We start from the raw sequence: 12,992 nt of genomic DNA, 5'->3' as shown, positions 1-12,992 counted from the left end.
AACAGAGAGAGAAAACATCCAAAGAAGTCGCAACTTTTCTCTGCGGACTGCAGACGACCAGCTCAGGACATGGTTGATTGGATAGCGGACCAGGTTAATTTCGCTGCTAGCTGGGCTGTGTCCCACTAGCCTGCCTTATTACTTGCATAACGGTAGGACTGCTTTGCTGGATTATACTATAGTTTACTGACAGATTGATGAGGTAAGAACCCAATATCCATGTAAACAAACTATTCGTTTTTACCAGAGTGGCATTGTTTTTAAGTTGTTATTTGGGACAGGCATGGTCCTCAGAGGCGTCAATATGATTTTTTAGACATTTTTATATGGCCAAGCCATGATGATTTATATTAGTATTTTGCTCCCTGTCATGGTAGGTGTGTTGGGATCAGGACACCCGTTATTGGTTTTGTTTTTTGACTTGCATCATATAAGGAGTCTAAAGAGTTCTCTCTGTTTGTTAATTTACTGGGCTCGAGCTCCAGGTTCACATTTGCCTTCATGTTAGAAATTCAATTTAGGAATAGCAACGCTGGGAGCGTAGCTCCACTACAGGTGGGATTTGTGCTGGGCGCGTTCAAGAACAGCACTGGGGGGAGGAGGGGAATTATTTGTTTTGTTTACTTTATATTACAGTACTGTTTTGTGAGAGACCTTCGCTTTATAATATGTATTTGACTACAGGCTCACCAAAAATAAGCAATAGAATGTCCAACACCCTTATTGGACATACTCCTGACATTTGCATTCATGTATTGAGTGAACAATATGGCTAAGATAGTAAATCATACATCATTAAACGTTAATGGACTGAACGGACCTGTTAAATGAAAACAAGTCATTATGTACTTGAAAAAGCTAAAGACTGATGTTGCGTTTATACAAGAAACACATCTAACAGGGGCAGAACATAAAAAGTTAAAGAGGGCATGGGTTGAACAGGTCTTTGCCTCTTCATATAACACAAAGACACGGGGAGTAGCTGTGTTGATTAATAAGAATTTACCCTTCTGTGTGACGAAAACAATTATTGATCCACTGGGACGTTACGTAGTGGTCCATGGCAGAATGTATTCTGAATATTGGACCTTGCTTAATGTATATGCACCTAATTATGATGATCATATTTTTATTCAAGATATATTATTCTTAAAGGTAGTACATTTCAGAGAACACTCTTAGTTGGGGCGACTTTTTTTTGTTCTGGATCCTCAACTAAAGCAACCATTGACTAAGTCAGCCAAATCCACTCTATCATTTATGAAAGACTTAAATTTGAAAGACACATGGAGACAGCTCCACCCCCAAGATAGGGATTACTCATTCTACTCCTGCCCGCAGCACAGGTAACCCATAGAGTTGTGGAAACTGAGTATTTATGCAGAACTAACGCAGATCATTCTCCCCTCACACTTTCTGTTTGGATTCCAGATCGAGTTCAAGGGACCTATAGATGGCGCCTAAACCCAACTCTTTTCAAACAGGCAGAATTTTGTCAATTTATCAGAGACCAAATTAAGTGTTTCTGTGAAACAAACTGTCTGTCCTCTCCCAATAGTTTTGTACTCTGGGATACAATAAAGGCCTTTCTTAGGGTTCAAATCATTTCCTATACCAAAGGTCTCAAAAATAAATGCACTGCTGAATTGAATAAATGACAGAATTTAATCCTATTACTACAAAAAGTACAACAAATCTGGCTCTAAAGAAACATACCAATCATTGGTGAAAAAAATATATAATACTCTAAGTACTTACAATACTGAAAAGGGTATTCTTAGAATTGGGCAAAGATATTATGTATTGGGGGAGAAAACACACAAAGTCTTGGCCTGGCAGATAAAAGCTGAGGAGAAATCGAGAATCATCAACTCTACTGAAACACAGAACAGTTAAGTGTCTCACAACCCTGAAGATGTTAATGATTCATTTAAATAATACTATTCTATTAAACACATCTGATGGAACGGATCGACTTATTCCTCTGTTGATGGATGTTCTAGATTTAGCTGCTGAGACGCAAAGCCTACCGGACTGCTTTTCCACAGCTATTATAACAGCTATACATAAAAAATAAAGATCCTCTACAATGCTCTTCCTATAGGCCGATCTCGCTCCTCAATGCCGACTATAAATCCATTTCTAAGGCAATGGCTAATAGATTAGGACAATATTTACCAAACCGGATTTGACACCGATCAAACAGGCTTTATACAGAAAAGATCCTCCACCAATAATTTGCGCAGGTTATTCAACGTAATTCACATGGCCAGTGTGAAGAGTGATCCTAGTATAGCAGTATCTCTAGATGATGAAAAGGCCTTTGATAGGCTGGAGTGGCCATAAATTTAACTTTGGTCCTTCGTTTGTCAACTGGGTTAAGACTTTATACCATAAACCGCAAGCCAAGATCACCACTAATGGCATGATGTCAGCCACATTCCAACTCTTTAGAGGTAGTAGACAGGGCTGTTCACTTTCCCCACTCCTTTTTGTGCTAGCCATAGAACCCCTGGTGGAGGCCATAAGAACGGATCCTGGCATAAAGGGCTTTCAGGTGGGCCAGATAATGCACAAGATCTCATTGTTCGCAGTCAACATAATTTTGTTCCTCTCTGAACTGACCAGATCACTCTCAAAACTACAGACACTTTTGGGTACATACAGCTCTATATCAGGTTACAAAGTCAACATGAAATACTTCCACTGACTCGCTTTAATTATAGCATCTGTGAACGAACAGGTTCCTTCAGATGGTCACCACAGGGGTTCAAATATCTTGGAATCACAGTTGATAATGACTTAACCTCTATGGGCTAGGTGGGACGCTAGCGTCCCACCCGTGGTGCACTCCATCAACAGCAGGTGCATTTCAAGAGCGGCAAATTTGAATCCAAATAAATGTCAAAATTCAAATTTTTCAAACATACAACTATTTTACACCCTTTGAAAGATAAACATCTCCTTAATCTAACCACGTTTTACGATTTCAAAAAGGTTTTACGGCGAAAGCATAAATTTAGAGTATGTTAGGACAGTACATTTACAAGAGTTGTGTGTAATGTTTTGTCAATTCAAAGACAGGGTCACCAAAACCATAAAACCAGCTAAAATGATGCACTAACCTTTTACAATCTCCATCAGATGACACTCCTAGGACATTATGTTAGACAATGCATGCATTTTTAGTTCTATCAAGTTCATATTTATATCCAAAAACAGCGTTTTACTATGGCATTGATGTTGAGGAAATCGTTTCCCTCCAATAACCGGCAGTCAAGTCAACACCACAAATTAAATAATTAAAATTAGAAAACATTGGTAAAATATTATATTGTCATTTAAAGAATTATAGATTTACATCTCTTGAACGCAATCAACTTGCCAGATTTAAAAATAACCTTACTGGGAAATCACACTTTGCAATAATCTGAGCACTGCGCCCAGAAAAATATGCTTTGCTATACAGACAAACGGCCATGTTGGAGAGATCTAAAATCGAAAATACTATGTAAATAATCCATTACCTTTGATTCTCTTCATCAGATGTCACTTCCAGGAATCCCAGGTCCATAACGAATGTAGTTTTGTTCAAAAAAGCTCATCATTTATATCCAAAAAGCTCCGTGTTGTTAGCACATGATCTAAGCCAGCCGGACTTCTCGTCATGAACGAGGGGAAAAAATATATTTACGTTCGTTCAAACATGTCAAACGTTGTATAGCATAAATCATTAGGGCCTTTTTTAACCAGAACATGAATAATATTCAAGGTGGACGAATGCATTCTCTTTTATAACGTATTGGAACGAGGGTACCCAACATGAACTCGCGCGCCAGGTGTCTAATGGGCCATCATCGTTCCATGGCTCTTGTTCGGTCAGATCTCCCTCCAGAAGACTCAAAACACTTTGTAAAGGCTGGTGACATCTAGTGGAAGCAATAGGAAGTGCCAAAATATTCCTCAGCCCCTGTGTTTTTCAATGGCATAGGTTTAAAGGTAATACAACACATCAGGTATCCACTTCCTGTCAGAAAATGTCTCAGGGTTTTGCCTGCCAAATGAGTTCTGTTATACTCACAGACACCATTCAAACAGTTTTAGAAACTTTAGAGTGTTTTCTATCCGTATATAATAAGTATATGCATATTCTAGTTACTGGGTAGGATTAGTAACCAGATTAAATCGGGTACATTTTTTTTATCCAGCCGTGCAAATACTGCCCCCTAGCCCTAACAGGTTAAGAAATTTGGACAAGCTTAACTACTCTGTCTTGGTTCAGAAGGTGGTGGATGACTTGAATAGATGGATAGATCTGCCTCTTACATTATTTGGGAGAATTAGCTGCAATAAGATGAACGTTCTGTCTAAGTTGATGTACCTATTTCAATCTTTAACAATATCTCTACTCGAGAGTTTCTTTAAGTCCCTTAACAATACCCTAAAATGGTAATGAACACGATGGGAGACAGAGAGCTGGTTTCAAGCACAGGGCCCAGCAGGTGTTTATGGGTAAAGGACCACAGGAGGAGGCAGGTAGCTGGGTTCAGGGGCAGGCAGAAGGTCATACACAGGGGGTCCAAAAAGGTAACAGTACATGAATGGAAAAGGCTAGTAATGTCATCCGGGAGATCAGGCAATAGGTTGATAACAGGAAATCCAATAGGCTAAAGTACAGGCAGGGAATAGGCAAAGGGCATTGTTCGTGAGGCAGGCAAAATCTATCATACACAGGAGGAGTAAATTACGGGAAACCCAGCGCTGCGAAGAGCAATGTGTCACAAAACAAACAATACCTCACAATGATGGGGTGCAAAGAACTAAACTAAATAGTGTGTGATAATGACATACAGGTGTGTGAACAGGTGATCAGAATTCAGGTGATTGGGATCTGGAGAGTGAGCTGCGTTCAGGGGATCTATGTGTTTGAGAGTGTGAGTTGGAAGCAGACGTTACAAAGACAATTTGTATGGAACCGTAAAACTCGAACTGTGAGCCTGGACAAATTAAAATTGGATTATAGTCTAGGAGGTCTCTGTCTACCAAGTTTCAAGATGTATTACTGAACAGCGCAAATGAGATTAATTTCATTCTTATAAAAAACTGAACCAGCCCCTTCTTGGACTCAGATGGAAATATTTGCTCTTAATGAAGAGGTTGGGAGTAATATTATATACAAGTGGAACCCCAAGACTATATCAACAAAAACAAGCAATCTCTGAACCATCAACTTAGTAAGATCTTGGTATGACATTCGTAAGTTATTTGGTCTGAAACAGGACTTGTCACCCAAAACACCCCTGTGGCAAAACAGACTCCTGCCAATGATCTTGGATAGCAACATGTTTCAACATTGGCATGAGAAGGGAATAATGAATTAGAACATTGTTATATAGATGGGTACTTATGTCATTTGAGCAACTGAAAGAGAAATTCCAGTTATCCAATTATCATTTATTTTGTTATTTACAGTTAAGAAACTTTCTCAGAAGCACCCTTAGAGATATGACTTTACCAAACCTCTCAAGTATTGAACAACTACTCCATGATAACCATGACACATATAGATTTATAGCCAGAGTGTACTCATTGAAAATGCAACAATTCCCAAAACCAGATGTACATAAGTCAAGAGAGCGATGGGAATCCAAATTGAATACTACAATTGATGAGGGGCTATGGTCGGACCTATGACAAAATAATGTGTCAGCGACCATCAACTCTAGATATAGACTTCTACATTACAACTTCCTCCACCAACTCTATCTGACACCTCAGAGGCTACATAGATATCACACTGAAATATCAGAAATGTGTTACAGATGTGAAACAACAGAAGACACTTTTTTGCATTCCAGTTGGCAGTGTACTAAATTACAAGCCTTCTGGCATGATGTTTGTGATACCCTGGCCTTTATTATGGAGGTCCCTTTCCCACTTCATCATGAAATATGCCTTCTGGGTAACTTCACAAATGTGAATTTGAGGAATAACTTAAAAATCAAATTTACAGAAATCGCCCTTGCCACTGCAAGAAAATGTGTTGCATTGACATGGAAATCAGATTCCCCTATCCCAATTACAAGATGGCTGTCTGAAATGAATGTGTATTCCTATGGAGAAGATTACCAATGCTTTAAGAAATAAATTCAACTACTTTGGGAAAATATGGTAACCCTTCCTGGACTATATTGAAACACTTCCATTGGGGTTGATGTAGATCAATGTAGCTATTGTCTCACTGTAATGTACTGTTTGTATTGCTTTATGTTGATCTCTCTTGTAATTTGTCTTATTTAGACATTATTAGTATTATTACAATTCTAATTTTATTTATTTATAGTTTTTATTTTGTAATTTGTCATTGTTTTAATATTTTTTTATTTTGGGGGGTGGTGAGGGTTGAATTACCTTTTGTTGTAGTACTTACACTTGCTGTATTGTATTGTTCTGTTGTTGAATAATTGAAAAATAAAATGAAAAAATAAACCAAAAAAGAGAGAAAGAGAAGTGATCTCAATCCCACCAGTACCTCCAAGCCCTTTATCTAAGAGCTTCCTATGAGGCTGAGTGTTACAGTAAACTGGCATGGGTTAGGAGAGCAGATGGTTCAGCTGGGATGCCCTGTGGTGGTGTTAGTACGTCAGGACGGCTCTCCTCTCGCCTTTTCTCTGGTAAACCGTCCTTCGCTCCCGCTCTCTCTCGCTGTGCTCGTCAAAAACCGCCAACTCAGCATTCTTTCCAAGCTGCCGCATTTTCATAGTCTTAAGAGCTTACATGGATGGCTGGCTTTCGTCGCTGGCCTGGCCATACGTCGGCCGCTGTGCGTGTGCGCATGCGCGTGCGCAATTTCTCCACTGTAATTAATGAGCTCGGGGGTAAACTTTCAGCAAAAGTGATTTAGCTGAAAGGGTGATTTAACCCAAGGTGGTGCATGTGTGCCCCGAGGGCCTGACATCTGGCTCACCTGTAACAGAGGGTAATTGTTGGACCTCAGATCTGCACCATGTTCTTACTATGCACGTCCTTATGTATTCTTCTTCTCTCAGAAAGATATCTGCTTTGCTCTTAATTATTATGCACAACCGCCCGGCTTCTTAAGTGTGTGTTTAGACTGTCTGTCCATGTGTCTGGGTAAACAGAATGCAAACTAACAGTTTTTGGTGAGGCAGCTACAAGTAATCAAACATGTTATGTTTGCCATGTCTTCACCCTCTCATTGACCACTCATTTAAAGCTATGGCATAGCGTAGGGGTCTCCTTTTGCTGTCTGGTGGAGGTCACCGCAACAACATGGATCCCTTCCAAACATGGATCCCTTCCCCCTTCTCCCTGTAGCTCTGTGTCAGGTCGTCTCTGATACAGGCTGGTAAAATATGTCAGCTCGGGACAATGGCCTCCCTAGGTTCTAGAACACCTTCCTCACCAGGCTGTAGGACTTGCCTTAGGCTTGGCTGTGTGTTCTGTATGAACACAACAGTGTTGCCTTAACCTCCTAGCTGAAACACCAGAGGCCCCATTCAAATGAACCAAGAGGCCAGTGCCCAGAACACAATGCCCTTTCTTTCTCCCTGCTAGCTAAGGGGGCTGAAGGGAAGCTGTACAAGGAGTCAGTATTGAGCAGACCTGAGTTCAAATATTTTAAATACTTTGAGCGTTTGATTTGCTTTTTGGGAGTTTTCTATTAGTTATATTTCAACAGGCAAGCTCAATCAAGTATTTCAAATTATTTCCAATACTATTGAACCCAGGTCTGCTAGAGAGGCGATTGGGAGTCGGTCGGTAAGGGTTGATTGGAGGCAGTAAGGGTTGGTGAGTTGATTACAACAAGTGGTCAACACATTCCCTCTGTTCCTGTTCCTCTACACTCTTAGAAAATATGTGATATTTTCAAACACATCTGTGTGCCTAGTTAAAAGTAACACAACGTGTTGTTTCTAAGACAATCACCATGTTGGCACATTTAACACATGATTTGTGTAGATTTTTATAAACAGTGATTGTTAAAAGTAACATGTCATTCCTAACTAGACACACGGATGTGTTAAATGTTTCATTCCACATATTGTGTTGTATTTCACTTAAACATCTTTAAAATTCTGTAAATGACTGGGGAAGACGTGTAAAAAAAAGAAACCATTTATTACATGAATTTATTGCTCCATATACAAAATCTTATATAAAACAAGTTCTATACATGCAAAATATCCTTCTTGAAAGATTTAAACGTGTTAGTGCTAGTTAGATACACAGTCCAGGGAAAACTACTCCGACAATTTTGTACCTGAGATCACTCTTGTTGGCTATTATTTTTGGCCATCCTGATTGGGAGTGATGTAACAGTTTAACTGTCTATATTCGAGGTAGATTTTTGCCTACCTTGTTAAAGGCAAAAATCTACCTCGAATATAGACAGTTAAACTGTTACATCACTCCCAATCAGGATGGCCAAAAATAACTACCTGAAAGCCACGTCCCCACTAAGCCATGCCTCCAATATAATTTCCCAGTGTGCCTTGTCGAGTGAATTGTAGAGTTACCACCCATGACAGTGGGGTGCCAGGACAACAATCTCTCCCTTAATGTGAGCAAGACAAAGGAGCTGATCAATGACTACAGCAAAAAGCGGGCTGAGCATGCCCTCATTCACGGGCTGTTGTAACGCGTGTCGTAATGATTGGACCAAGGTGCAGCGGGAACGTGTATACTCATCTTCTTTAATTGGTTAAAAGAAGGAAAAAACAAACAGAACCCGTAGACGAACGACACTAACAGTCCTGTCATGTGCTCAGACACTAAACAAGGAGACAACTACCCACAATTCCCATACAAACACACCCCTATACATAGGACCTTCAATCAGAGGCAACGAGGAACAGCTGCCTCCAATTGAAGGCCAATCCCAATTAACTAAACATAGAACTAAACAACCTAGATCTAACATAGAAATACACTAACCTAGAACATAACCCAAAAACCCCGGAACACTCTAAACAAACACCCCTCTACATAACACATAGCCCAACAAACCCCGAAACACTCTAAACAAACACCCCCCTCTTACGTAATAACATAACTCAACAAACCCCGAACCACATAAAACAAACACCCCCTGCCACGTCCTGACCAAACTACAATAACAAATAACCCCTTTACTGGTCAGAACGTGACAGTTGTGGAGTCGAGAGCTCCACATCAGTAAGAAACTATCCTGATCCAAACACGACAATCCCTATTCCCCCTCAGGAGACTGCAAAGATTTGGCATGGGTTCTCAAAAAGTTGTTCTGCTGCAACATCGAGAGTTGATTGAATCTTGGTTGGAAGATTCCAGAATTCCTGCTTATTCCCTCCCATTTTCCAAGAAGTTCCCAACTGGGATTTCTGGAAAAGTCACCAGAATTTTGCATCCTACCTGCAAGTCACATTGTGCTGGCTTGCAAAATGATGTTGGAATCCCACCAGTTCTCAGATATTTTTATTTAACTAGGCAAGTCAGTTAGAAACAAATTCTTATTTTCAATAACAGCATGCCTTGTTCAGGAGCAGAACAACAGATGTTTACCTTGTCAGCTTGGGGATTCGATCTTGCAACCTTTCAGTTACTAGTCCAACGCTCTAACCACTAGGCTACCTGCCACTCCAACAATTTGAGTTTTTATTCACGCAACCTGCATTCAGAATGACTGCCAGGGTTTAGTATGTTGCATTACCACCCCCAACTGGACTACAATAGAAATCCATTATACTTTGTGATTCAAAATGGAAAATACAAAAACACACATCCAACTAGCCCTACACTCATTAAAAACCCACTACTCCAATCCACTCCTTTCACCCTATCTTAGAAAGAGTCTGAGGAGACTACCTAAGCCATTTAAACTGGAACAACCATTTCAGTAATGGGTGAAGAAAAAAATTAACTAACTGATTGGGTTAGTTTAGAAAAATTGATGTTATTTATCTTTGTGTGGCATATGATTAATCAATCAATGTACATGCAAAGACACAGAAACTACCCTTCCCCACAAAAAAAATCTACCTACAGTACAGCATACATTTACATTTTTTTTTTTACATTTAGCAGACACTCTTATCCAGAGCAACTTACAGTAGTGAATGTATACATTTCATAAATTTTTTGTACTGGCCCCCCATGGGAATCGAACCCACAACCCTGGCATTGCACACACCATGCTGGAGTTGCAAACACCATGCTCTACCAACTGAGCCACAGGGAAATATGATAATGAGAATGATTATGGTAAAATGTGCCTATTTAGCCTTACTTCTTGAAAACTTGTCTGAAAGAATAAATCAGGAATAAAATGTTGCTATGTCCTCTCCGCATTAGCCTCAAATGGTCAGCTCATTCAGATAAAGAGTACATTTACCTTGTTTCTTGTTTCATATTCCTCCTGCTGACTGGCTGAGGCTCACTCCAGGCTGTCAGTTGTCACTTCACTTCACTTTTAATTGCAGGAATTGACTCCAAATGTGTTGAAACTTTTACACAAATGATGTTGTATCAAAACAGTGATTGTGTTTAAAGTAATGCAGCATGTGTCAGATCTAACTAGACACATAGATGTGTTCAAAAATAACATTATCATCTAAGAGTGTAAGATCTCGCTCTCTGTCTCTCTCTCTCTCTCTGACTCTCTCTCTGTCGCTCTCGCTTCTCTCTCTCCAGCTCTCTATCTCTCTCTGTCTCTCACAGCTTAATTTCATCATTAATGGGTTTAGAATTAATTACCCCTCATTAAGCCCCTGTTTTACTGGGAGCTTACAACATATTTAATCACTGTTTGGTTCCTGTGTGGTGTTCTGAGTGAGGGGGGAGGGGTGTTGGGAGGGGGAAGAAGGAGGCGGGGAGGTTTACCTCTAGTCAGATGCTCTGTTAGAATCACAGGGGTGCGAGCTGTGTGTCTGGAGGGAGTGTGAGTTTATTTGTAGATCGTTTAATGACCAGCCATTGTGTGGTCTGGTCTGTTAGCAGTAGTCTTAGCTCTAGGGGGGCTCTCTGCTTGTGTTTACTGCTTTGACTGACTCTCTCTCTCTCTCAAATTTGATACACTGTAAAAGGGATACTGTGCATTTGACAGTAGCTTACAGGCAACTCAGTGGCTACAAACATGTTGTATTTCATATTACAGTACACATTCTGTAATATAAATACGGTATCAAAGTTGGTACTCTGTAATCAGCAGGTACTGTGAAGGAATGAATGGATGAATGAATGAAATTCATTTAGGGGAGGGTTTTGTATTTCACAGTATTTTACTGTAATTACAAGGGATTGGTGTAAGCATGTTGGCTGCTCGATAAAGTGTTTACACATTTTTGATGATTTATATCAATTGCATTTGTAGAGTCTTAAAGGCTTCCTAACTGGCAGCAAATACAGGGAAAACCCGACCAAAAGGAGATGGCAAAATACTCAACCATTTAAGGTCAACTTATTAGTTGTTTCCAAAAATGATTTTATAATAAAAATGTTTAATCAATTTAGTTACAATTCTAAATAATAAACAATCAAACAAAAGTTAATCAATCCAACTTAAACCTTGTGTAGTCTTAACATTCTATATACTCCCCTTCACTAAACCCCTAAAATAAAGCAGCTTAATTGAATTTTAACCCCCAAATCTATTTTGCATGAAGAAACAACCTGTCATTCATCACAAACCTTGTGAATATCTGGGTTTTCCCTCTTCACAATGCAGAAAGACTGCATTTAATCAGTTGACACCACTCATTTTTATTACAACCCACCTGTCATAATTGTTTTCTTTACTAAAGTAGAGGTTTATTATTATTATTGCTGAAGGTACTGCATAGGTGTAAACATACATTTCTAGCAAGAGATAGCACTTGTATAGCCTAAGAAAGTATCAGAAATGTGCAGAAAGTAGTTTTGAATGCATTTTATTGAAGGGAAACAATAACAGTCTTGAACTTTATTGGCAACATAGTGATATATTCTTATATACTGTACAATGAGGAATTCAACTACAAAATACTAGTCTTCTCCCATTTTTTGAACCATTGCCCCCACCCAACAACAAGAAATGAGATAATAGATACAAAACAAAAACGTGAAGAACATAAATCAATCAACTCCTAATTAGCACATGTAGGACAGTATGCAAGTGTGTGTGCAAGGACTTTGCAGATGTATTTCTCACATGTGCAGCACATAGTATTTGTTTTACAGTCCTTCTTTGGGGGGCAGAATTGGCATCTCCTCCTCTTGCCTGCCCCAGCTGCAGCCTCAGGTGGATCAGGACAAGATTCAGCCCCCTGAACAGCTTTCACAAGTGCTGCAGAGGCTGCTGTGAGGGGGAGGCGCTCCCTTCTTTGAATGTGTGGGGTTACAAGGGCCTTTCCCAGCTACTCCAGGAACACCCTCCTCTTGTTCCGCGTATCAGGCATCCAGGTAGGGTTGATCTTGTTCTATTTCACGAAGGCATTGTATGAGGACACATCAATGATGTTATGGAAGATGACCAGGGGCCAGAGGGCAGTCATCCTCCTGCATCTGTAAGTTCCAATCACCTTGTCCAGGTTGTCCACGCCTCCTTTGTTGTGGTTGTAGCCCAGAATGATGGCTGGGATCACAGATCTCAGCCGTTTTGGGCAGTGTGCCCAGGAGGACCACATTCTTGTTCCTCTTTGGGAGGTAAGAAACTAGAGTGGTGGTGGGAGTGAAGGCAAACTTTGAGAAGGCCTCTCTCCCCCTTGGTGCGAGGAGTGCAGGGGGGAGCTCAGGCTTGTTCTTTCTAACTGCCAACAATGGTGAACTTCCTCTTCAGGAGCTGCTGGCTGAGTTCAATCAGTAGCACACAATCTCAATTTCTCTCTCTCTGTGTGTGTGTGTGTGTGTGTGTGTGTGTGTGTGTGTGTGTGTGTGTGTGTGTGTGTGTGTGTGTGTGTGTAAATTATTTTATAACTGCCGGGTGAAAGATGATCCTATGACAATCTTTGTACCTT

The 12,992-nt window shown here is 40.1% G+C and overlaps 1 protein-coding gene across 7 annotated transcripts in view; it reads left to right on the top strand.

Annotated features, from left to right (window-relative positions):
* The window catches only part of sema5ba (sema domain, seven thrombospondin repeats (type 1 and type 1-like), transmembrane domain (TM) and short cytoplasmic domain, (semaphorin) 5Ba), a 325,261-nt gene that overhangs the window by 288,821 nt on the left and 23,448 nt on the right, over positions 1 to 12,992 (top strand). The window lies entirely within an intron of this gene.

Source organism: Salmo salar, chromosome ssa21 (genome assembly GCF_905237065.1).
Source record: "Salmo salar chromosome ssa21, Ssal_v3.1, whole genome shotgun sequence".
NCBI lineage: Eukaryota > Metazoa > Chordata > Actinopteri > Salmoniformes > Salmonidae > Salmo > Salmo salar.
Note: the sequence above shows the minus strand (reverse complement) of the source record. Positions and strands in the feature narration are given on the sequence as shown.